The sequence below is a fragment of the Caretta caretta genome, chromosome 15, assembly GCF_965140235.1.
Source record: "Caretta caretta isolate rCarCar2 chromosome 15, rCarCar1.hap1, whole genome shotgun sequence".
Taxonomy (NCBI): domain Eukaryota; kingdom Metazoa; phylum Chordata; order Testudines; family Cheloniidae; genus Caretta; species Caretta caretta.
Window position 1 is genome coordinate 20,984,026 of NC_134220.1, and position 26,020 is coordinate 21,010,045.

At 40.9% G+C, this 26,020-nt stretch overlaps 1 long non-coding RNA gene across 1 annotated transcript in view; it reads left to right on the forward strand.

Annotated features, from left to right (window-relative positions):
* The window catches only part of LOC142069314 (uncharacterized), a 440,919-nt gene that overhangs the window by 230,196 nt on the left and 184,703 nt on the right, over nt 1-26,020 (forward strand). The window contains exon 4 of the long non-coding RNA XR_012665074.1: nt 20,601-20,742. This is a non-coding gene — a long non-coding RNA (uncharacterized LOC142069314). The remainder of the gene's footprint in view (nt 1-20,600; nt 20,743-26,020) is intronic.

The window sequence follows — 26,020 nt, forward strand, 5'->3', positions numbered from 1 at the left end:
GAGCCACACAGAGCTCCTCTTCAAATCTGTGTGGTTCGAAAGCTTGTCTCTCTCCCCAGCAGAAGTTGGTCCAATACAAGGTATTACCTCCCCTACCTTGTCTCTCTCTAGTAATGGAAATGGCGCATTTTCAAAGAAAAACTGAAATCACATTTTAGGGGGAAAATAAATGTTAAGAATATATTTTGTCATGCATTACTCTACCTGTGCAAGTTGATTTGGAGGTCGGCAATTAAAGTGAAAGAGATTCTTTTTGTTGGACTTGAGGACAGTGTTGTCTGAGTGTGTGGTTAGGCCCTATTCAGGAAGGTATTTCAGCATGACTACTAGCTTAAGCAGATGTGTAGTCTGTTGACTTCAGGTACCCTGAATAACTTAATGAATTGGAGCTTTAGGAATTACAAGCCTGAATACTACTTATTGCCCTGCGCTCTATGCTACAGGCTCTTTTCTTGTTGTTGGCAGGGTGGTTCTGGGTGCAGGATTTGTACCCAGACTGGACATAAGTGATCTATCTAAAGGGTGCCCATGTAAAAGTCAGCAGCACAGCCCTCCACCCTGCAGCAAACCAGCTAACCCACTGTAGATACATTTGGTGCACAATATACTGGCTCAGCCTTAGCTCTCTGTAGTAGGACTAGTTGGGCATAGAATAGAGTATGCGGTGTAAACTAAGACACCAATGGAACTGGTTGAATTTTGGGTGACTGTTTATTTGTGTTAACATTAAATTGAAAATTACCGTGTGGCCAACTGATGACATGTTCTGTTTATTAGCATAGATTCATGTGTTGCTCTTCTTAACTTGCCCCACAGAGGTGAGGGCAGCAACTAGGAGGAGACCAGTGTTGCCAACTCCCACGATCGTTGCAAGTATTACAATCTCTGACAATTGCCTAAAAGCCCCAACCCATGGAGTCATGTAATTATATGAGACTCTTAGCAGTAAAGTGTTGTGTAGCAATTGGGAAATATTCCTTTAAATAATTTGCGAGCCTTTTAGTGGCCCTCACTACATTTCTGGAGACACAAGAACTTTACAACAGCAGTTAGATGTATATATGTAGCTAGACCTTGTATGTTTAGTAAACTTGGATATTTGCGTTAGTAGGAGCATTGCCAGCAGATCGAGGAAAGTGATTATTCCCCACTATTCGGCACTGGTGAGGTCACATCTGGAGTATGGCATCCAGTTTTGGGCCCTCCACTACAGAGAGGAGATGGACAAATTGGATAGAGTCCAGCAGAGGGCAATGAAAATGATTAGGGGGCTGGGCACATGACTTATGAGGAGAGGTTGAGGGAACTGGGGGGAGGGGATTTGATAGCAGCCTTCAACTACCTGAAGGGAGGTTCCAAAGAGGATGGAGCTAGACTGTTGTCAGTGGTGGCAGATGACAGAACAAGGAGCAATGATTTCAAGTTGCAGTGGGGGAGGTCTAGGTTGGATATTAGGAAACACTATTTCGCTAGGAGGGTGGTGAAGCACTGGAATGGGTTACCTAGGGAAGTGGTGGAATCTCCATCCTTAGAGGTTTTTAAGGCCTGGCTTGACAAAGCCCTGGCTGGGATGATTTAGTTGGGGTTGGTCCTGCTTTGAGCAGGGGGTTGGACTAGATGACCTCATGAGGTGTCTTCCAACCTTATGATTCTATGACTATATGATTCTATATGATTTCTTCATATTTCGTATGTTGTGTAAAGAGCAAAAGGCACAACAGTATTTTTCTAGCCTTCGTGGTTAGGGTAAGAAGCTTGAAAACGTGAACCCTAACGTCTCAAAAGCCAGAAGACAAATGTAAAGACCAACGCTTATTTCTTTACAGTCATGAGATTTTAAAAATACCTTGGGGAGCTGGGCTAATTCATTGTGTTTGGGGTTGGCAAAAATATCGGTAGAAAAACTTGATGAAAGAGGGGGAGAGTAGTCATGGGTAAGGGAGAGTAAGATGGGGTTACCCTTGTTCAGATTTAGCGCACTTTCTTTTTTGTATCTTGTTCTGTATCTCACTGATGTCTCATTGCAACTATCATACAAGTGTAAATCAAAGCTTAGTCCTAAACATAATACATTTCCAAACGCAAAGCAAACAGACTCTGCAGGTTATTTGACACCAATCTAATGTTAGCAAGAGGGCAGACTGATTATTGCTGCTACAATACAGAGTGGCTGACCGTGGTATCGCACAGCAGGACCACATAAGAAACAGCACAAAGCTAGTGCTTCTTGCCATTATTGGATAACAACATGAAAATATTGAGCAACATGGTGGGACTATCCTTCCTGTTTTCTCACAAAGCCAACTAATACCTATTAGTCTTGTTCTCAGCACTAAAAGTAAATACTAAAGTGACCAGTCTGTGCCTTTGTCTGCTGAGTCACAGCCGTCTGACTTCCGAGGCAAAGTGCTATTTAACAGTATTTTTTAGCTCTTGAATAAATACCAGGTTATGTTCTCCTGTCACGTACAAGTAACTTCTAGGGTCCTCCTAGAGTATTTGGAAATACTCAAATATGGCAGTGGAACTTTTCCTTTCAGTGGGATTTACAAAAGTCTGTAAGTGAGTGAGGTGCCAACTCCCATTGACTCTCCTATCATAATCTATGCATACATGAGGCTGAATCCTGCTGTCAGTAAAGTCAAAGGGAGATTTGGTATGACTTCGGTGGGAGCAGAATGGGGCCTTGATTCATGGCCCATTAATTCCAATGGAAGTGATTGCACGGGCTTCAGTGGGCACTGGTTCAGGCATTGTGTGTTTCCTTGTGTAATCCTGTGAGAAAGATTTGCAGCATCCTATGGATATTGACTTTGCAGTGAATCAGCTCTGCCCCAAGGGGACTGTAGCCATCATGAACAAGATTTTTAGTCATCTCAATAACACCTCCTCACTATAACACTTTACAATAGTACCTGTTTGTTAAACTGTTCTGCCTTGGATGGTAATTGTAGTGAGGAAGGATTAGAAGAATGAAATAGCATCGTCTAATTGTACATGCAGTATATAAAGGTTAGCAAGGCTGTATACTGCTTGCTGATGTAATTACAGCTGTGCCTTCACAAAAGACATTTCCCCCCTGCTACCTTCCCATTATTCATCCTTGTTGTTCAGATTAGGGTATTTCACCTAGTACAATGCTTGGTAATTCTACTTTCTTTCTGCGTTTAAATCTTGTATAGCTCATCGGCTCTCACCAGCGCATTCAGTCTTCTTTATTATCGATCCTCCTCTGTCTATTGATCCCTCTTCTCCATGAACAGATAACTTTTCTCATTCAGTTAAACAAAGAGAGTGGCCTGGACGCAGACCCAGGATCTGGATGCTGGTGATATCTGGATCTGAATCAGGATGTATTTATAGGTTTCAGAGTAACAGCCGTGTTAGTCTGTATTCGCAAAAAGAAAAGGAGTACTTGTGGCACCTTAGAGACTAACCAATTTATTTGAGCATAAGCTTTCGTGAGCTACAGCTCACTTCATCGGATGCTGTAGCTCACGAAAGCTTATGCTCAAATAAATTGGTTAATCTCTAAGGTGCCACAAGTACTCCTTTTCTTTTTGCGAATACAGACTAACACGGCTGTTACTCTGAAACCTGATAGAGATCTTGTAGGTGTTTTGTCTCTGTCTGAGGGGTTGGAGCAAATGCGGTTGTATCACAGAGCTTGGCTGTAGACAATGGATCGTGTGGTGTGGTCAGGGTGAAAGCTGGAGGCATGTAGGTAGGAATAGCGGTCAGTAGGTTTCCGGTATAGGGTGGTGTTTATGTGACCATCGTTTATGAGCACTGTAGTGTCCAGGAAGTGGATCTCTTGTGTGGACTGGACCAGGCTGAGGTTGGTGGTGGGATGGAAATTGTTGAAATCATGGTGGAATTCCTCAAGAGCTTCTTTTCCATGGGTCTAGATGATGAAGATGTCATCAATATAGCGCAAGTAGAGTAGGGGCGTTAGGGGACGAGAGCTGAGGAAGCGTTGTTCTAAGTCAGCCATAAAAATGTTGGCGTACTGTGGGGCCATGCGGGTACCCATAGCAGTGCCGCTGATTTGAAGGTATACATTGTCCCCAAATATAAAATAGTTATGGGTAAGGACAAAGTCACAAAGTTCAGCCACCAGGTTAGCCGTGACATTATCGGGGATAGTGTTCTTGACAGTTTGTAGTCCATCTTTGTGTGGAATGTTGGTGTAGAGGGCTTCTACATCCATAGTGGCCAGGATGGTGTTATCAGGAAGATCACCAATGGATTGTAGTTTCCTCAGGAAGTCAGTGGTGTCTCGAAGGTAGCTGGGAGTGCTGGTAGTGTAGGGCCTGAGGAGGGAGTCTACATAGCCAGACAATCCTGCTGTCAGAGGGCCAATGCCTGAGATGATGGGGCGCCCAGGATTTCCAGGTTTATGGATCTTGGGTAGTAGATAGAATATCCCAGGTCGGGGTTCCAGGGGTGTGTCTGTGCGGATTTGATCTTGTGCTTTTTCAGGGAGTTTCTTGAGCAAATGCTGTAGTTTCTTTTGGTAACTCTCGGGCCAACTGTTCCTGCAAGCAGCAGTACAAATACTTGACCGCAGAGGTCCAGTTTTAATGAAACATTTCCCTTCCTTGCACTTCCTTGTTTTCTGCCCCTTTGGCCTCCTCAGGGCTTGTCTTCATTACCGGGGTAAGTTATGCTACTCCAGCTACGTGAATAACATGAATAACGTAGCTTAGGTCGACTTACCACGGTGTCTTCACTGCACTACGTCAACGGGAAAGACTCTCCTGTTGACTTCCCTTACTCTTCTCGGAGAGCTGGAATTACCAGGGTTGACTGGATTACAGCAGCGTCTATCTCCCCGTAGCGAAGACCAGCCCATGGCTCATATTTCTTAATATTCTTCTATTTTCTCTTTCTTACCCTCTTATGCAGTTTCCTTCTGATCTAATGTGATTCCATTAGCCTTAATTTCTCCATTGGTCTCTGGTTTCAGCCAATGACTTTGTCTTCCAGCTCTTGAATAATCCATACTCTAACCTACAGCAATTCAGAATATTCATCCAAAACACCCATAAAGTGCTGCGACTTTACCCATAAACCCTGATTTTTTAAAACCACATGTAAAATGGAGCCTGTTTTTATATATATTTTCTCTTTTGACATTTGAATTATTTTTGAATGCTTTCTGTATTTTCTTCCTTCTTCCAGCTTTGCATCTTCATACACTGAGCCATCATTAGTGTTTATTCTCAAACTATCTAAATCTGAGAGAAGAGGCAAGGGTATCTCTTCATCCTCTGTCTGCTATCCATCATTCTGACATGAGCCTCATTCATAGTTCTTCCAGCAGCAGATTGTCAGATGTAGTTTTAACTTTGGAGAGAAGACTGAAATCAGTCACCTATCTTCAGTAGTTTGCTAAAGCTTCTATCTTCTTTGGATTTTTTTTTTTTTACTTCTAAATAGGTTTTCAGTATCCTCCCTCTGTGCTTTTCCTTTTACAGTGCTTAATATGATTCATTACCAAAGTCTAGTACAAGTACAAATATTTTTGTGTCACTTATTGAATGACAACTTTTCAGATTTTCTCTTCCAGTTTCTTATCACTGCCGTTAATTTCACTATATATGTTTTTTTTTCTTTTTTTTTTTTTAAAGAAGTGCATTAAGCCACCCAAGGTCACTCTTAGTGAGCTTTAAGTGTATCCACATGGGGAATTAGTGCAGAGTAGCTAGTGCACTTTAAATTCACAACCTAGCTTACTGCACGCTAACTTTCCTGTGTAGACAAGCCCTTAGCTGTGCCTTTTATTGTGGTGTGCAATTGTTTGACAAGTGACAATTGTTTGATTCTCATTTACATTGAAGCTGTATTCAGGCCATGTAAGGAACATTAAAGTGGAAGTAAAGATGTACTCCCATTCTAATACCCAGGCTGGTGTAAAGGGGCCTTAGTGTAAATGAGATTCAGATCCAAGTGTCTCTAAACAAGCTGCTGAAAGTTTAGTTCACATTTGGAAGGTGACCTTTGCAGCTATAAAGGCAAGGCACATGTTTTTATTCTTAAATAAAAACTTAAATTCTGGAGAATCTTATTTATGCTTTTGTGTTGCAGTAGCGTCTAGGTGCCCCAACCCGGTAACAGGACTCCATTGTGCTCGGCGTTGTATTAACACAGAACAAAAAATGGTGCCGGCCCCAAAGAGCTTACTACACCACATGGGCCACATAAAGACATCAAGTGGGCCAGATCCGGCAGAAGCTGGGTATTTGACACCATAGCCTCGTGAGTCTTTTCTAAGCTCCCAGTCCTGTGCCCGCATGCTCTATGGTCAGTGTAAAACCTGGTGAGAATTTTGTGGGGGCAATCTCTTCTCTGATTGTTCCAAAGTCTTAGTTCAGAAGCTGGAGAGGATATTGTCAGGATGTTACACTTCATATGTTAAGTATCCAGACCATCTGCCAAATACTAAGCACTAGTGAGAAGGCTGAAATAAGCAAATAAGGAAGGCATACATTTATCGGTGTATCTTGCCCTAAGTCTTCACATCATGTTTGGAACAAGGTTTTCTTCTGTTGTGTTTTTTCTTCTTCTCCCCACTTCAAGGCATAAGATGAAGTTGTCAGCCATGAACCTACAGCTGCAGCCACGTTACAGCAGATGGATGTCTCACAGCCCTGCTAAATGAAGTTATGATGATAGTGTGGGAAGAATGTATCCAGAAGAGCCTGACAAAACTTCAAAGCAGTTGGGATCATGATGACTAAAACAGGACTGTGACACTCTCAGGAAAGTTACGATTTGTTTCTTTGACAGTCAGAACAAATAGGTGAGGGTTTTATAGGTTTTCAGAAGACAGAGGAGTGATGGCCAGGATTCTTTTCATCCTGCTCAGGGCTATGACAATTGTTTGTTCTTTAAAATCCATGAGATTTTTAGATGCTGCCTACTAGTAATCATGGCAGGTGAGCATCTTTTTGTGTAAGTGTTCGAAGAAGATGTACTAAAGGGAAAATATATTAGGGCCAAATTTTGGCTGGTCCCTGCATGGATAGGCAGAGGCCAACTGCAATAGGAGAGTGCCTGTACTTTCCTTTCAATGGAAAATGCTCCTTGCTGCACACCCCTAGGGCTCAGACCACCCAAAAGGTGGAGCAATGATCGTACATCATTCGGGACAAAGGGCTAAATATTGGGCAAGTCCCAATTTTATCAAAGCATGGGGTCCCCCAAAGCACATCGCCTGGGGTGGGTGCCCCGATTCGCCCTACACAAGGGATGGCTCTGCTGACAGCAGAACCCCTCCATCAGCATAGGTAATGTCTACACTTAAAACGCTACAGTATAAACGGCCTAAAGCTTCAGAGGAAACCAAATTCCCCTAACCCCTAAATAATTCACCTGACCAATTGTAGGTTCAGGTGACCAATGGAATTCTTCCTGACCCATTCAGTGCTCTGCTTCATTCACAACATACCTTACAACTTCTGCAACAAATAGAGCAAGAGTCCTAAAGACAACAGTCTGCTTTACGACACAATCCTAATCTGTTCCCAGAGCAGGTCCATCCTGTTTGCTGAGTGCACTGTGAGATTTGGCTCCACTGGGCTATGCAGAAGTTGAGGGTGGCCAATGGGGGCCCCAAAGGAGGGGTGGGGGTAGGGGTAAGGGAATAAGGTGCCCAATTGCCTCTGAAATTCAATGGGACTAAAGTGCCTAATTCCCTTCAACCCCTTTGAAAATTTCAGCCTTTATGCCTAAATCAACCCTGTTAGAAACTGGGCAAAGCAGAATCCCATTAAAAGAATAACATCTAAATGGAGCCTAAGTTCCAGGGTAAAGACATAAAAGGACTACTACATTTAAAACCCAGGAGCAAATGTCTGTTTAAACAGACAATATCAGTCGTGCCATTTTCTTAGTTTTATTTTTATGCTTAGAAAATCTACAATCTCCGACATGGCATATGAAATGAAACTATATGTCAGTAACCAGGCAAAGATCAAAAGGCCTAATGTGCAGCTATTTTTTCCCCTTGTGAAATACATCAATTAAGCCAACCTGAATTCCACTCATCATTTTTCATAGTATTTGGCCTTTATCAAAGTGTGTTCAAAATACAGAAAGATCAGGCTGAAAATTTCTAGGAATAATTGGCAGATTGGTCAAAGTTTGGATCATAAGTTGAGATTGGCAAAAATTAATCATTCCAGTGTGGATACTTATGCCTCTCAACCAGCTAAGATTCACATGTGAGACTCCATATGGAAAAAACACTCAAAATGAGGGAAACTGTTTATGCAGGAAAGTTAAAATGTTGCGGGAGTCATTATATAACTCTGTTTCATGATTCTGTATTTCTGATGTAAGTACTCCTCAGCATAGAAGTAAGAAGAACACCAGATTGATGTGGAACATAGGTAACTCTGGGACTAGAATAAGAAGCGTTTCTTAAAATGAGGGACAGCTGAGAGGCAGGTGGATATGTGCTTTCTTAGGACAGCTAGCAACTAGAATGTAGGTAGATTAGTTTTAATGTAAAACTCTTCATTTCTAACACAATAAAAAGATCTGGTTTTCTCCAATTATTTTGAAGAGAGAGATGCGTGCAGGGGCAGAATTATATTAGAGAGAAGATGAACTGCTGCTTGCACCTGATGCACCGAACCACAGTTCAAAGTGCCAAATTTGAGCATCTGTCTTTCCGTCTTCACTAGAGCATCATGAAAATTTTTCAAAATTTTGGTAAACCAAAAAGTCAAATGACATTTTGTTTCAGGTCAAATGGAAAAACTTCATCCAGCTCTGGTCTGAAAATTAATGGTGTTAAATTTGCAAATGAATTTTAGTTCTGCAGTTTCTTCCTGGGTATTCTATAACCGATTTAAAAGTAGCTATACTTGAACAAAAAAACTTCAGAAACAGACTTCAAAGAGAAACTGCAGAACTAAAATTTATTTGCAAATTTAACAGCATTAACTTGGGCTTGAATAGGGACTGGGAGTGGCTGGCTCACTACAAAAGCAGCTTTGCCTCTCCTGGAATTGACACCTCTTCATCAATTATTGGGAGTGGACTACATCCACCCTGATCGAATTGGCCCTGTCAACACTAGTTCTCCACTTGTGAGGTAACTCCCTTCTCTTCATGTGTCTATGTATAATGCCTGTATCTGTAATTTTCACTCCATGCATCTGAAGAAGTTTTTTTTTTCTCTGTTTTGAATCTAATTACCCTGTAAGGTATCTACCATCCTGATTTTACAGAGGTGATTCCTTTACTTCTATTAAAAGTCTTCTTGTAAGAGAACTGAATGCTTTTTCATTATTCTAAGATCCAAGGGTTTGGGTCTGTGGTCACCTATGCAAATTGGTGAGGATTTTTACCAAACCTTCCCCAGGAAGTGGGGTGCAAGGATTGGGAGGATTTGGGGGGGAAAGACGTGTCCAAACTACGTTTCCCAGTAAACCCAGTTAAAGTTTGGTGGTGGCAGTGAAAATTCCAAGGGCAAAGGGTAAAATTAATTTGTACCTTGGGGAAGTTTTAACCTAAACTGGTAAAAGTAAGCTTAAGAGGTTTTCATGCAGGTCCCCATATCTGTATCCTAGAGTTCAGAGTGGGGGAGGAACCTTGACACATGGCTACCCCCATGATACTTCCCCTTGTACTACTACAGTATAAAAGCCATGGAGGCTTTCTGGAATATTGGCCCAAGGCATGATAAAGACCATGCACTTTATTTGGATATTAATCTTTCCAGATTCCTACAAAGAAGCAGCTCAGAGCAGTAGGAATTGGGCTTTGAACACTGTGTTCTTGGTAGAAAATATATCCACATAAATTCCAGTGAAACCCTGAAATTGGAAAGGCCTCCACAACATTAATTAGTTCTGTTTATCACTCATTCTCCTTCTCTTGACTACATGCTCAGTATTCTGCATGTGAGCAGTGGATCAAATGATCTCTGGTGTCGAAAGATTTAGGTCCTAATTCATCAAAACGCTTCAACAAATGGTTAAATCCCAGTGACCTTCATGAGACTTAAGCACATGCTTAAATGCTTTGCTAACTAGGGATGGACTTAAGCATGTGCTTAAATACTTTGCCAAATCAGAGTGCCAGTTAGTGTTGGCAAAACACTTTGAGATCCATGGATGAGAAGCACTACATAAGGACAAATTATTATGACTATTGATTATTATTGAATTGTCATTTTTATTACTACAAAGCAGTAGTATTATGTAAATAATTAATGGTGCATGCAACCTGTTAGCTTTCAGTATTCCTAGATTCTGCTCCTGGTCTGTCTTGGCACATTTTCATTTCAAGCAAGTCAAGAATCTGCCCCTTATCTTAGTTAATCCTTTCTCGCAACCTTTTGAGAGAGCCAAATTGTGTTCTCTGATGGAGCAGTCAGAGGGCTTGCAGCTGTGGACCTGGGACACAGAGTTTAGCCAATTAAGGCCAAATGTTTTGATGTAGGGGTAAAAGCAGAGGTGATAAAGAGGCACAGAACTACAAGATCTAATCCCAATTACCTCTCTGGAAGTGAGTTTTGTATTTGGGACATAGTCACAATTTAATGTAAAGTTCTGCTTGGAGATTCAGTGTACCTTCTTACACCAAGGTGCACGGCAGTGTGCTGTTACTCGGCAAGAACCGTGGTACAGCCACATGGCCCTAATCTTCTTGCAGGTGCATTAACAATGTTTTGGCTGTTTTTGTTTGGTGGTTTTTTAATTACAGAGATTTGAAGAATTGCATTTTAATGACCCCTTTGTTTTAATGCGTTTGTACTGACTGGCACAGCAGATGAATTAAGCAGCACTTCTTGTTAGTCTGGCATCTTGCCTCCCACTATAATTTAGCAAAGGCACTATCTATGGTTTTAAAGCGTTGCAGAGAACAATTTCATTTTTTCCTCTTTTAAACCTCCACTAGTCTAATGATACATAGCATGTCATTTTTACCACCACCTATGGGCAGAGGCATGCCACTTCTGTTCCTGTACAGCTGTCTCGTAAGTAAATATATCTTTGAGGACTAATTTATGCTAGTTACCAAGAAATGATATGTTGTAGTGAGTGGTGATTTTCTGCATTACAATAGGCTTTCCTCAGCCTTGTATCAGAATCTACTCTATTTTACTGGTAAGGGAGGAATGCAGTTGTAACAGCATGCAGGGAATGTGAAGGTCAAGAACTCGTAGGCAGGAGGGACAACGTCTGGCGTTCCGAGTAGTGTGGTATAGCAAACTGGCACAGTCTAACAGCCTTTCAGCCAAGGGCCAGCTGGGGTTTCTCTTCTTTGGTCAAATAATGGCATGTCCTAGTTTTATTACTCTTTAATTTTATACTCTGGAAGTTATAAAGGAGAATGAAGTGCATTGCATTAGCAATTTTGATTATTAAAGAAATAGTTTAGAGAAAACGACCTGCATTTAAATGACTTCAGCAAATGATGTGTTGATGCAGCATCTGAAAAATTCCATCTACTGTAACCAAGGAGATGGGCACACTTTACTGTTAACTGAAAATGTTACCGTCAAGTTAGACGGTGTGTTTGTATGAGAGGTGGTGGGGATACTGCAGTAAATTTCTGTGGTGAGATTCAAATAAGTTGACTGGGCTGAATCTATTTGAATGATCTCACATGTATGTGGAATTGTCTGTGTGTGGGGTGGGGGCGGGGAGCACTAACCCTGTCATGGCAATGAGCATTCTCATTGCTGAAATAAAACACAGCTCCAGATACCTGCACGCTTGCATGCGCGAATATCCAGAGATCAAGGTGTCAGCAAAAATGCATTTGGAAATAGCATGCTGTGTATATGTAGAACATGATTTTAAAATTGTAACTTTATTTCCAAAATAAATGTCTTATGGGGGAGACTTTCAAAAGTTCCAAACTGATTTAGGAGTGTAAATCCTATTGATTATTTTTTTCAATAGCACTTTCGCTCTTAAGCTCTTTTGAAAATCTGTCCCTTAATTTGCACCACAGGCACTTGTGTGCATTGGGGAGAATTTGAAATGCTTTTAAAAGGCCATTTCTTAAGTTAGCCCAGAGCCCAAAAAAGAAAGTCTCTATAAAAATGGTGGCTTTCAGTGGCTAAGCCATTTTCCAATCTGATAAGTCAAATGGAATTATATCAGACTTTAAAAAATATGTTTCTATTGGGCTCAGAAAATAAGCAATATCTAAAAGATAGTGGGCTAGGTTTGGGGCTGATTTACTCTGGTGTAAATCCAAAGTAATGTCATGATTTAAACCTGTATAACTCATAGCAGAATATAGTTCAATCAGGATGTAGTTTCTTAACTCAGAAGCACCTTAGAATATGGGCTCATAATGGAATGATGTACAGCATACCATTACAACCCTGAAACAATCTGAAGTGATGTTATTGTAGACTGTCTGGAGGAACAGTCCCAGCACGGTAGGTAATAAAATAATACAATGCATTCATAATCCAGTAACTACCATCTTAAAAGCACCTCCAAGGAAGTCTTAACGTGCAAGAGCAGTAGAACTGTTGTGCGAACTGATGGCAAAATTCTGCCCTTCTGGGTGTGAGGCATGGAGGGGGTGAGCAGGACAACTGAGTGAACGTAGTTACACAGAGAATGCCTGAGCCATCTGGCATGTGCACGGTAAGACATGGGGGCAGTGCACCCTGACTACTGCTCCACAGGGCTCTGACCCAAAGCCCGTTGAAGTCAGTGGAGGGCCTAAAAGAGCACCATGCACTTTCCTCTAAACTTGCTGCTGGCAGCTTCTATTATCCCCTTGCATTTGTCTTACCACACTCTCTTGGGACCGTGGCACACTGCTAAAATGGGTAAACTGGGCACTACATCACACTTGGCACTTGAAGGATAATGATGTTATAATACTGTGCTTTTATAGTGCACTTTACTAAGGAGGTCAGTATCATTATCCCCATTTTACAGATGAGGAAACCCAGGCACAGGTAGGTGAAGTGACTTACCCAAGGCTACCCAACAGGTCAGTGGCAGACCTGGGAATAGAATCTAGGTCTCCTGAGCTCAGTCCAGTGCTCTATCCACCAAACCACTCATCCAAGTAGGCTGGTATCTTACGTCCCAGAGCAGTAGCATGAAAGTACAGGAGGGAGGGATCAACATTCAGGAATTTGAGCTCACACCTTGGATATTTCTTAATATTTTCTGCACAATATAAATTGTGTTGCATTTTTTTGAGACATGCTTCAAACTAAATCTCACTATGTCTACATTGAGAACTTCAATTCAGGGACCTCTTGTTGTTGCAAACCACTTCAGTGGTACATTTATTAGTGAGTTTATAGACCCATCACAATATCAGAACTGCTAAGAAATCCTGAATGAGTTGATCTGTTCTCTCCAAAATATGTTCTTCAGCTTTTCAAGCAAGAAGCATTTTGCTACCCAGTTGAAAGCTGAAATGTGTTCTACACAAATCTTAAAACCAAAAGGTTCATATTGATAAGAAAAGGCACCCAGCCATTTGTATCTGTCTCTCCCCATCATAACAACAACCTCTCTGCTTTATAAATTAATTTGTTCACCGTCTTCTAATGCTTTCTCATTATGCTCTTGTGTTTTAATAGATAATAACCATATTCATCAAATCTCACTTTAATGAAAAGGTGTCATCACTTTATTCCAGAGATTGGATCATTCTTTCATTTTTCGGCTGATAGTTTATCAGGTGCATCTGTCAAACAATACTCCTTACACCAAGTAAATATTATTTTGAGGTCAAATACCAAATATGAAAAAGCCAAGCTACTAGTTGCCATCTTTGGCTATTTAGCGGCCTATGGGAAATGAGGTAGCTGTTTCGCAGCAGTTGCTAATGTACAGTTATGATTGATGTCACTGATTGGAGCCTGTTTGTCGTCTCAGAGGCATCAAGGACTCAATGGACATGAAGGTTGAAGTCACCTCTCGACCTTACAAATGATCCAACCAAGCTGCGCTTGAAGCATATTGCTTATTTCAGTGTGGGGAAGCATGCACTGCTACTGCCTGCGTTTTACCTGTTCTGTTGGTAAATAGATGTCATCAGTGTCCATGACTCTCAGGCTGACACCAGTACTAAATTCATATAAAAATAAGAAAAAGGAAAAGAAAAGACACAGACTGATTAGTGAACAATTGGAAGTTTTTTTTCAGAATGATTGATCCCATCTGGTAGTGCTCCCTTGAATGAAGACTGCATATCAGAATAAATCTGTTTTTAAGATCAAAAGCCTCCATTTATCTTGTAAATTCCATTTTTGCGGGGCGGAGGAAAAACCAAACCAAACACCAGATCCTTATAATAAAATTCTCATCTGTCTGCTTGTCCATCAGAATGCTATTTTCCATCTGCACTGCTGTGGAAATGCCACTCCCTCCTCCAAAGCTCCTATTCTGCAGGTGTCAGAAGCAACTTTGTTTTTTCACAACCTCAACGAGTAAAGCTATATCTTGTTAAATAAATACAGATGTAATACTGAATTAATAGTATAATAATAGTCTCCCCTTTATATTTTATCAGTTTATGGCGTGTTTGATCCTTACAGCCAAAGTACAGCTCTCTGCTTTGCCTGTGCGTGTACGTACGTGTACACACACTCTCTCTCTGCTGCTGCTGCTGGCCCTTTTTGCTCAGAAATTAGACTATGTCACCCCCTTGTCCACCATCTCAAATCTCTTGTGCAGCTTTGCTTGGCCTTGCAGCCTGGGCTACCTCTTGGAGCTCATTAATTATGCTACTTCCCCGTCATCTCTTTCACTTTAGCAACACTGCCAGCCTCACCACCACACGTCTTTTGTTCTCCCACTCCTATCTCTGTATCTTCTTCCATGTTTCCTGAGCAGGGGATGACCTCGCAGGCCCCTTGCAGGGTCTCTCCTCATTTTGTGAGCGGCCAGGGTGGAAAGGATCTAAAGGATGGACAAAGATGGAAGTGGAATTGCTCTGCAAATACTAATGGAGCCTGAACTTTGCAGTAGCTTGTGTTGTGGTTCTGCACTCTCCCATTTTGGCCAGCAGAGCTGCATAATAGCCATCCTCCCATTGCCATTTCAGATGATTTAAGTAACAGGGCTCATTTCTGCAAAAAAGCTTACTCTGAGTTCTATACAGGGAAATCTGTGAGCTCCAGAAATTGATTTTCTGAGTCATATACAGTTTTATGAAGGTTTTGTTGTGTTGTTTTTTCACAGTATGTAAGCAGGACATGGGACTTGTGGAGTCAGGCCCTTAAAAGTATAAGTTCAGTAATATGCCTCAGACTTGACAAGATGCATTAATCATTTTATGCAATGTTCACTGCACAGACATCAATCTAAAAAGCAGAGTTGCATCAATCCTGTTTGGAGTTTGACATCAAATAGCTTAGATTTATAGCTCAAAAATACAATGCATAGGGCTTCCAAACACTAAGCACCCCATGCCTTTTCCCAGTCAGCCAGTGCCTCAGCCAGGAATGCAAACTGGGATTTATTTATTTTGCAACTAGATGGCCATGATTGCAGCTGGCTTCCAAATTGCCTTCCTTTCTACATTGTCCACAAGTTTCAGTGCAGCCTTTTTGGCAACGCTGAGGTATCCAGTGGTAACACCCATATATTGCAGTGGCCTTTAGTCTTGCTGATACTTTCATAGCTTATATGAGCCTGTAAAGTACAGTTCTCAAGTTTTCACATTTTACACTAATGTGCCCCCAAAACATGACTGAGTATTTATTTGTATGAGCTAAACTGTCCATACATGCGTATGGCTATCTGCCCATGCAAACTTGGTAGTTGTGTTCCTGAACTAACCAATATGTGTTCAGCTGTCCCTTTGAATATGGAAAAACAGATGTGCAAAGTAGAAGCTTTGGGCCCTGTGTATCTGTAATGCTCCATGGCCATACACGTACAGACACCACATTCATCAGCAGAATCCGGTGACCTTCAGTGCCAAACACACGGTTACACCATTTGAGATAATGGAGAGCTCCTTTAGTGGGGAAGCTGTTATAGTCGATGCCACCAGACACCAGCCATGATTGCCTCTACTGGTCCAGTGCGTTGCGTATCTGACAGGGAACTATCCGTCTAGGACAAAACAGTCAAAGCACTAGGGCATTTTTACTGAATCTAATTATGCTCATTTGAAACAAAATCAGATGGTTTTTCAGAAGACATACATTTTTTATTTATTTCCCCCCCCCCCCACTCTGTTTCCTTTTACTCCAGTGAAAAGTCTGATTGTGGCTTAATTCCAAATGAAACAAATCAATCCCAAGTGAAATGTAGTCCAGTTGTAATGGCTCCCAACATAGCATGTATTATTTGGATTCATTTTTATAATGGCTGCAAATGGCTTGCCGATCTCTTATTCAAATGACACAGGTATTTAGGTTAAAGATTATAAACCAATTCAACAATTTGACAGTCTTCAAAAAATATAGAGCACTCTCTATATTTTGGAAAAAAGACATGAACCTGCTGATACTTGCTGTATATTGGTTTTGAAAGTAACAAAATGCAGATTCTTGTAAAGTTATTTCACTTTAAATCTCTTGGAGAAATCCCACAAATTGCAACACCATTAACACTGTAAGTACATCTTCATATCCAAGAAATGATATTTCATGCAACAGAATCTTCATATGGAGGTTAGAGTTGTAAAAGGTGTGGTGGTCAAAACAGCACTGAAAAGAGGCAAATGGACAGATAAGGAGCATTTGGTTTGGAACATTCCAATATAGCAGAAACTGCAGGATGTTAAAATAACTACCTCCTCCTGGTCTGTTCACAAAATGACATTATCTTGTCTGTGTTTCAACACCTAATAATATCATTATAAGGCCTGTCTCTTTCTGGCATTATAAAATGCCCTCTCTGGTCATAGAAAATATAATGAACCACAAGTGAGCGTTTCTTAGTATTGATCAAACAACAAGATATATCATTTTATAATTCCAGATTCAGAGGGGCAGAAGGGACTCCTTATAAATGCACAGAATGATGAGCCTTGGGGAAAATGAAAAACATAGTAATGTCAGCTAACTGGAAAGAATACAGCAGCTTAGATACTAAGTTGGTGGGCTCTATAAAAACCCTAATATGGATAGATAAATCAAACTAGAGCTGGTTGAATAACTTATTCTATGAAGTTAGTGCTTGGTGAATTGTCTGGTAACTTTGGTTTAGATTTGCCTCTTTTTCTTTTTCTTTTTCTTTTTTTTTTTTGGCTATTCACAATAGTTTTGTGAGTGATTAATGAGACCAAATTCAGCCTCTGGCTTGTTTTGCTTATGAACTGTTGATCGCAAGTATTCTTTATTGGTTATTGGAGCAGTGTGATTGTTCTGTGGCATCGCATGTCATGGGAAAACCCATGCCACTGGTTTTATTTTTCTTACCTGGATGCCTGTAACTTCTATAGCCCGAATACATATTCTCTAGCACCTATGTTTGTCTCTGAGCATGTATATTCCGACAGGAATAAACGTAGTAGCAGCAAAACCAGATTGTATGATGTGACAACAAATACCTTGGATATGAAAATTAGTCCATGCTGTGAGACTGTGTCTTTTAGATAATGGCACACAAAATACAAACCCATACAGTGCATCTGGGGTGTAATTCAGCATTCAGCAGATGTCCAGTTGAAGCCCTCACAATAGGACTTAAGTGGTACATAAATAGTGAGAATTTCTAGCTGAATGGAGATGTATATTATGCATGGGTCCCAGCATTATGCTTGTCCCAAGGATCAGATAGAATTGAGACCAGTTCATGTTTCGTGCTGGCAATTGACAGGAGAATGAGGAGCTGATGTTATAACTAGGAAATGAAAAGAAAATATAGGTTAAATCTGTTTACTGCATAGACTGAGCAAATGACCACTGATGTGAGAAACTTCAGTGCTGCTAAAGAGCGTGTGTTTTTAAACCAAAAGTAGATGCGGAGATTGTGGCAGTAAAATTGGCTGCAGTCCTTTCTTCTGAGACGAAAGCAGGATGAGGCAATTTTCTTCTAGTTAGATCATTCCTCTTTTTACTGTACACGTTCATCACCACTTTAAATTATTTTTATTCGACCTGCAGACAGAGTCAAGTACATCCACATGGTTTAAATAAAATAAGCTGCTTCCAATTCTTCCTTTTTCCTGGTTCTAGTAAAACTTTGTGATCACCTTTCCTATTTAGATTTAAAAAAAAAAAATAGGTTAAATGCGAGCTGCAGTTTTGACTTGAAGCATGAATCTCTCTAGTGTACTTGCCCAAGTTTAAATCTAGATTGGTCTTCCACTTTAAAAAAAAAAAAAAAAAAAAGTCAAGAGCTTAAATGTTAAGACATCATTGTGGATTGTAATGGAGCAATACATGACCATTAAAAAGGCACAAATTGAGTTGGTTGCTAATAAATGCAGGATGATTTCATTTACGTGTATTTGTTTGCATGCAGTGGGCCAAATTGTGTCCTTGGAATTCTACTCTCAGCCACAGAAATGTAAATCTATAGTGACTCCTCTGAAATCAGTGCAGTTATTTCATAGTTACAAGAGCAAATGGAGATACTCTAGATTTACACTGATATAACTGGGCATAAAGATTGGCCCTGCGTCCTTTATTATTAATATGACAAGAAAAAAAGTAAGAGGCTGACAGAAAATCTAACAACCAGCTGATGATAATGGTATTTTTAGAAGTCCTGTTTGGTATGTTTACTTTGGGGAGCTTCTTGTTTCCTCTGTTTTATGAGAGTTCTGCACTAGCACTTTTGGTGGCATAACTTACTGGTACATCGCTCAGAGGTGTGGAAAAAAACATTTCCCAGATTCATATACACACGGAAGAGTCACCTGTCACCATGTCAAAGGGAGGCATACAGAGGTCTACATTTTCAAAAATGTCCACTAAGTCTGAGCACCTCAAAACTTGAGTGCCCAATTTGTTATACAGGGATACTGAGCACTCGTTCTAATTGAGATGCTAGTCTTCAGTCACTCTGCAAATCAAGTCTTAATTGTTTCGAGTTAAGAGTTCAAAAGTAGTGAATGCTTTATGCCTCTCTCTGTGCTTCGTATTTCCCCTCAGTTCCATGTTATTTTCAATGCACAACCATTCCCCAGCCCGAGTTCACAAGAAATCAGGACCCATTTACTTGAACCTTAGTTTATCCATTTTTCTAAACCTCTTCTGAAATTCAATTTTGTAATGAATCCGAAAACACGAGTGAGTGTTGTGCTGGACATTGTACACAGCTCTACCTAAATATTTTGGTCCCCAGGCTTGTGCTTTGACCAAAAGGCAGCAGTCTGTTAAGGAAAAGTTAGCATATGTGCATATGTGACTTCATTTTGGTTTGGGGCCCACCATTGTCGAAAAGCAAACACATCATGCACCAGGAGGAGTGTTCCTTAGATACTGCATTCCTGTGACACTCCCCTCCCCTTGTTTCCAGCCTGTCTCGACTCCCGGTTTCTGTTCTTTGTCTGTTCCTAACTCCCTGCCTCCTGGCCTTGATGCGAGCCTCCCATCCTGATAAGAAAGGCTACTGGTGCATTGCTTTAGGACCATGTTGTGTAGTTGAAGTAATGGTTTAGCATGGGGGATGCACTTAGCAGGGATAGGTGGTAGATAAGGGAAGGGTTTGTCTATTGGCTAAGGTTTCCGATGCACGAGGGCAACATGCTTTACTAAAGGGTATATAAGCTCTGTATAACCTGCATTCGGGGTCCCCTCCTGATTAGCAGGGGGGCACCACGCTCGAGCGTAATAAACTTAGTATTTTTGGGAACTCTGCAGTTGTGGACTTTGTTCGCGTGGCTCAGCCTAGACTCGAACTGTGCATGACCTATCGGGTATAATTCACAGCAGTTCCTGTGCATGTCCTACCAGGTATAATTCGCAGCAGTTCCTGTGCATGTCCTACCAGGTATAATTCGTAACAAGTCCTATGTTTCTTATGCTATTTTGTCTTTCACCCTGATCTCAGCTCTCACCTTATCTTTTACTGTGTTGGGGAGTTGGTGCAATCATCTTCCCACCCCTTCGCTTTGACACCTCATTTTCCTGTTCTGAAAATACAACATCTGGTTATGCTCCTGTTGAGCGAAACTGAAATAGTAGAGGTAATGGCATATCAATTAAAGATCACTAAAGACATCACTGTCAATTGCTACTCTCGGGAACAGAAAGTACTTTTGTAGCATAATATTACTATTACCTTGCATTTGGAAATATTGCAAATGCTTTTAACAACTTCTATGGACTCTGTCTCAGAGCTGAATGGCTCCACTTCAATTTAAATGTAAATCAAAATTGCATAATAGTTAAACCTCTAATAGATAGAGAATTCTGCACTTAGCAGAATTATTCACTTACTAAATTCTGTAGTAGTTATTCATTTAGTGCCATATCCTAAATTCCTTAATCCTGTGCAGAGAAGGCGAGACTGCTGCCTCTGCCCCTCAGGAAGCACTCCCAGGGATCTCTGCAGGTATGGAGAGAGTGGTGGTCTTGTGTATCTCCCTCATTGTCCCTCCCATAAACCAATGGGGGAAACCAGTTTAAGGGACTATAGATGGAGTCAACAGGGACTTATGCTGTTTTCTCCTTCACTGTCTAGATCCCATCTCAGGGAGGGAAGTTCTTGCAGTATTTGGCAGTAGGAGAAAGTCCTGGAAGCAAAGCTCCTGTATGAGTCGTCTGGTGTAGAGGCTGAAGTGAGTTCAGCAAAGGATGGTTTGGGCAGCAGCAGCAGCATGGAGGTAAGGGACCTCGGTCCAGAATTCCTTGTTTCCAACAGATCCCACTCAGAAACACCCCCCCCCTTCAGCCACTTCTAGAAGGAGTGGGGTTACTGGGATTATTTCACCCTCAGAGAGAAGAATGACAAGGAATTTCCCTGAGTTAACCCTTGTGGGGTGTCCATTGCATAGCAATTGTCCAGGACTTGTGAAAATCACAGCTACAGCCCTTCTAGAATTAGGGCTGATAATGTTTATACAGCAGTCTGAGGCCTCCAGATGATACACTTAGTAAAAGTACTGGTTTGTGGGCATTTCTCTGGCACTCATCACTTTAGCATCGGAGCTTCTATCATCATTATTAAAGTACAACATTCCATGTTATGCTGTTTCTGGGTTTTGCATACCACATGTCTAGGTAGACCATTAGTTATTCTTTTTTTGTGTACGTGCATGGTGGTTTTTAACAGAGTAGGGCAGAGGAATCAGGTCAGTGTTTGTATTTCCTCTCTATGGAACAACTCTAAAGCCCTCTCTCAGGTGTGGAGCTGTGTGTCCTAGACCTAAGGAACACAGATGGTTAAGCAGTTTAACAATAGTGCTATTCCCCCCTCCTGCAGATTCTGCAGAAATTAAAGTGTTTTCAACCTGTGTTCAAGTTTCATGATTTAACGTCTTGATTTTTACAAAATAGCTGGCAGAGAACTGAAGGTTAAACCTGACTGTTCCCTAAGTGGTCACATTGATTGTGACTTGTTGCTGTAACTTTCTTTCAAAGGCCTTGCTCAAGTAGCTTGTGTTTTAATTTACCTAGCTAAAAACCTGTTTTACTTGCCATAAGTCTTTCCCACTATTGATTGATTTTCCTTGTTTTTTCCCAGATTAATGGGCATAGAAATCAATTTTAGCTCCCTGAAGCAGTTTTCCCCACCATACATTGAATCATACTAAATTTTCTGCTGTTTTTGACAGTCTGGCTTATGCAGATGTTCCTTGTGTAAATACCTGTAAATAGTGAAGACACATCTTCAAACTAATGATTGCTGGAATTCTTACTCTTCATGCAGTGGGCTTGACTTAACAGGTCCCACTGGCTTTTGCTGGGAGAAAACTAGGTGCAGGGTCCTGGGTGGCAGAAAGCCCATCCAGCTGGGAAGAAGTATCAGGACGAGCTGATGGCTGGAGAGTCTGGACAGTGTAACCGTGGGTGGTAGTGACTGCTGCTGAGGTTGCAAACCAGTTTGTATTATAACCACTTTTTTAGGTGTGAAAAATTCCCATGGGGAGGAGGGCTAAAATGTGCCCAGAGACACAGATCTCAACATTGGCAAGGAATTTTCTCGACCCGCTTCAGTCAGACCTTTCCTCTCACTGTGTCCTTGCCACTATGATACATGCCTTCATTGCCTCCAGTTTAGGCCACTGAGCTTCACTCTGTCTGAGATTAAATGTATGTGAAACATGAAAACTACAACAGCACTTAGCTGCCTTTTGCTGTCGAGCAACAACGGACAATGTGAGCATCCTGCAGGAATATGTGAACTGCACTAGCTACTTACCCATTTCTGGATTCAATTCAAAGTCATTTTCATTTTATATAAGGCCCTTAAGAGATTACAGTTACCTCAGAGAAGACCTAACCATCCACGACCCAGAAAGACAGCTTTATTGCACAGGGATGCTGAAACCAGACAAGCCAAGATTCAGGCTCTGGGAGCAAGAGGAGTGTTTTCAGTAGCAGGCGCCTGACAATGGAATAAGATCAGTCTGAGCCTTGAACGTGTTCGTATCTAGAGCTGGGCAAAACTTTCAGACAAATAGTTGATTCATCCAAAAAATGCAGTTTACAGGTCAGCCAAAACTATTTGCAAATTTGGATCAAATTCGGTGCATAGTTCACCAAAAATATGGGGAGAAAAATTCCCAACAAGTAAAAATGTTTAATTTTGGCTTTTGTATCCAATGTTTTGACTTTTCATTTCAAAATGACGTTTTGTTGCAAAATGTTGCTAAAAAATTTTCAGGGTAGAAAAACACCTGAAAATTTAACAAAGTTCTTTTTTAGTTTTGGCTCTTCCACAGAGTATGAATGTTAAGATCCTAAATTATTATTTGGTCCTGTCTTTAAAATTCACTATTCTATACAGAATAAAATCCCCATTGGTAATAGCGTAAGTGGCGCTGTGTCAAATAGCATGCAGTAGCAGGTGCTCCAAAGGAAGATGAATGTAATCCTACAATAGTTAGTTACGGAATAATCCGTCCACTGGGACAGTTTCTTCCCAGCCCCAACTAGATAGAATATAGTTTATATCCTTTTTTGTTCAAGAGGGAAAGACCTGTGTCTTTGTTCCTGTATGGCCAGGATTGATTCCCTACCAATAACTAAAGTTGTTTTGACTGTGTTGTTGTAACACTACATATTACCATAAAGTCAAAGTAATTTTTCTGATATGTTACATTATAAGACTAGTATAAAATACATTATCTAGAACTGTAAGCTTTCTTTAAAAACAAACAAATAAGAAAACTGCCTTCAAGTCCCTTCTGTATTATTTTCTTTAACTCTGCTTAAGACTCCTCGTCTGAAAGTAGACTTATTCTACTAAATATGAGCAGGCTAAGAACACAGATGCTGTTGCTCAACACTATGTATCTCCGTCTGGAGTCTGGTTACTGTAAGGTCATCCTGACCACAGGAGCTGTGAAATGGAATGGAGCTCTCTTTCATCTAAGGGTGGGTGTTCTCTCCCCTGTCTCCAACACACACAATGTTTTGGAACAGTCAGGTTTCCAGTTAAGTGAGTAAGTTAAGTGGCTTTCTGAATCTAAATGATTTTTTTTAAGTCTTTCATACAAATGCACCTTCTTTGCTTTTGACTTCAAAGTAAACCACCAAGGATCATGCAGCAACTTGCCCTTTGACTGACTCACAGCTCTGCCACAGCAAATGGATGGGCCAACAAGTCTGAATCATGCTATTTCTGTTGTCATAGAGGGATTGACAGTTCAGCTCAAGAGAGAAAAGGGACTGTTTCTTGCACAAGATAATAGGTAATGGTGGTTGGTTTTGGTTACACAGACCAATAGACAATGAAACTATCACAAAACCCTTTTCTCTTCTCCTGGAACAAGATTTATTTTCCTTTTTCAAAGGATATACAAAGAGCTCTGGAAATAAATGAACTGCCCTGAATGCAGTGCAGTTCAGTTTCCCTTCCTTTAGGGACTTAAATAAAACACAGCTCTAAGAGAATACAAAATAAATTCCCACACAAAAATCTCTACCAGACTGGAGTTAAATCTGCAGGCACCTAGCTGTGGCTTCAGTGCATAATACCTTTCAAGAATGTTACAGCTCAAATAAATACAACCTCAGAAGTGAGAGACATAGCGAGTATAAAGTAAGTATCATTACGATCCCCATTTTACAGAGTGGGAACAGAGATTAGGAGTAACATTTTCAAAGGAGCTTAAGTCCCTTTTTCAAATGTGATTTAGACCTTGAGCCAGATTTTTAAAGATCTTTAGAAATCTAAAGATTAATATTGGCAGTGGGATTTTCAAAAGCACCTACGCAGGTTAGGCACCTAACTCCTATTGATTTCAAGTCTGAGTGTAAACTACAGAAGTGATCACGGTATTTATTTAATGGTCTCTAATCCATCACAGGAATCTGAGATGGTTATCAGGTTCTGTATATCATCCTGCAAATGGTGAATTTCTCCCTGCTTTGTTTGACAGCAGTTTGAGATGAAAGTGCAGGGAGGACCGTTTAGGCACAGAAAGGAATGCCTTGCCTTGTATGCTCCACATCTCCAATGTTTTTGGGACCATCTAATGCCACCATGGCTCACTATGTGTGATGTTTTTCTAAGAGTATGTCTACACTATAGCTAGAGGTGTAATTTCCATCTCAGGTAGGTGTACCCATCCTCACTCTCATCGAGCTAGCACGCCCAAAATATCAGTGTAACTTCAGCAGAACAAGCAGCAGGAGAGGAAGCCACCCCAAGTCTGATCCTGTCTGAAACCCTATGTATGTACTCAGGTGGCTAGTCCATCCCACTGCTTGTACCATCCTGGTTATGCGTCTGTTTTTAGTGCTCAATAGGAGCTAGCATGGGTATTTCTACCTGAGCTGGAAATTACACCTCTAGTTCCAGAGTAGACATATCGTGAGGTAGACACATCCTTAGCTACCTTTCTAAATTACAACAGAACACTGTGCAATAGATAGGGGTGTTATCCACAATAATCTCGATTACTCATGCTCACCTGGAAGACGACTTGTTGCACATGCTAACATTTTGGCCTGCAAGTTCTGTCTGCTCTTTCACTTGGGTGGTAATAAATCAATTGTTCTATTATTGTTTTGCTGACTGGAGAGTTCTGCATTTGTTCAGGAGCTTTTTAGGGGTAGGAAGAAGCATCAGCGACTGAGAGGAGGGGTTAATATGACTTTTAAGTCCCCTTTGTGCTCCCCCGTGTTCTGAAGCTGTGGAGGGACTTGCCAGGCCCCCACTCTAACTTAGAGAAACCGCAGGGCTGCTTTAACTTCTACTTTGCATGCTATGGCTCCCTTTGGAGCCTGGAAGAAAATAGCCATATTGGAGTGCATTCCAGCCATGTCTCTGATGCATCCTGTGGTGGAGGCTGGGAACAGAGCCCTTAGACCAGCTGTTCATAAGCTGGGGAGGCCATCTCAACGTGTGGTATTCTCGGGGCCATATCTGCCTAATTTAAAGCCCCTTTATTTGGACAGAGTGATGTAAAAGGGATTTAATTGTAACTGAGAATCAGGCCTTTTCGTGAAGTAGGAATTCACACCGTTCACATAAACATACAAAACATTCTCAGGATATTTTACTGGGGATTTTAATTCAGGTTCCCCTGATCAAGCTATATAAATACAATCCTTTCTTTACAGTCTGTCACCACTCTTGCTTCTTATCTAAGAAAATTATATGAACTGTCAACAATTCTGTTTCCCTTTAATAAAAAAAGTAAGTATACAAAAATCTGTTGTTTAGGTTCTATAACAGTATAAGAAACTTCACTAAAAGTGACTCTTAATTCCTTGGAGTGTTCTCAGAGTAAAGAACTGCATTAATATAAATTATTAACCCAGCCACATTATCCTTTCTAGGTCTCCAATATGTTACACGAGTGCTACAGTTTTCCTTCAAAATAGTTCAGTGCTGCCTATGTTTCAAATGAGAGATTTGCAAATGCACCCAGGCAAGGAAAGGCAATATATTAGCTGCCATTTCTGACCAAAGAGCAATTTTTGCAAGTA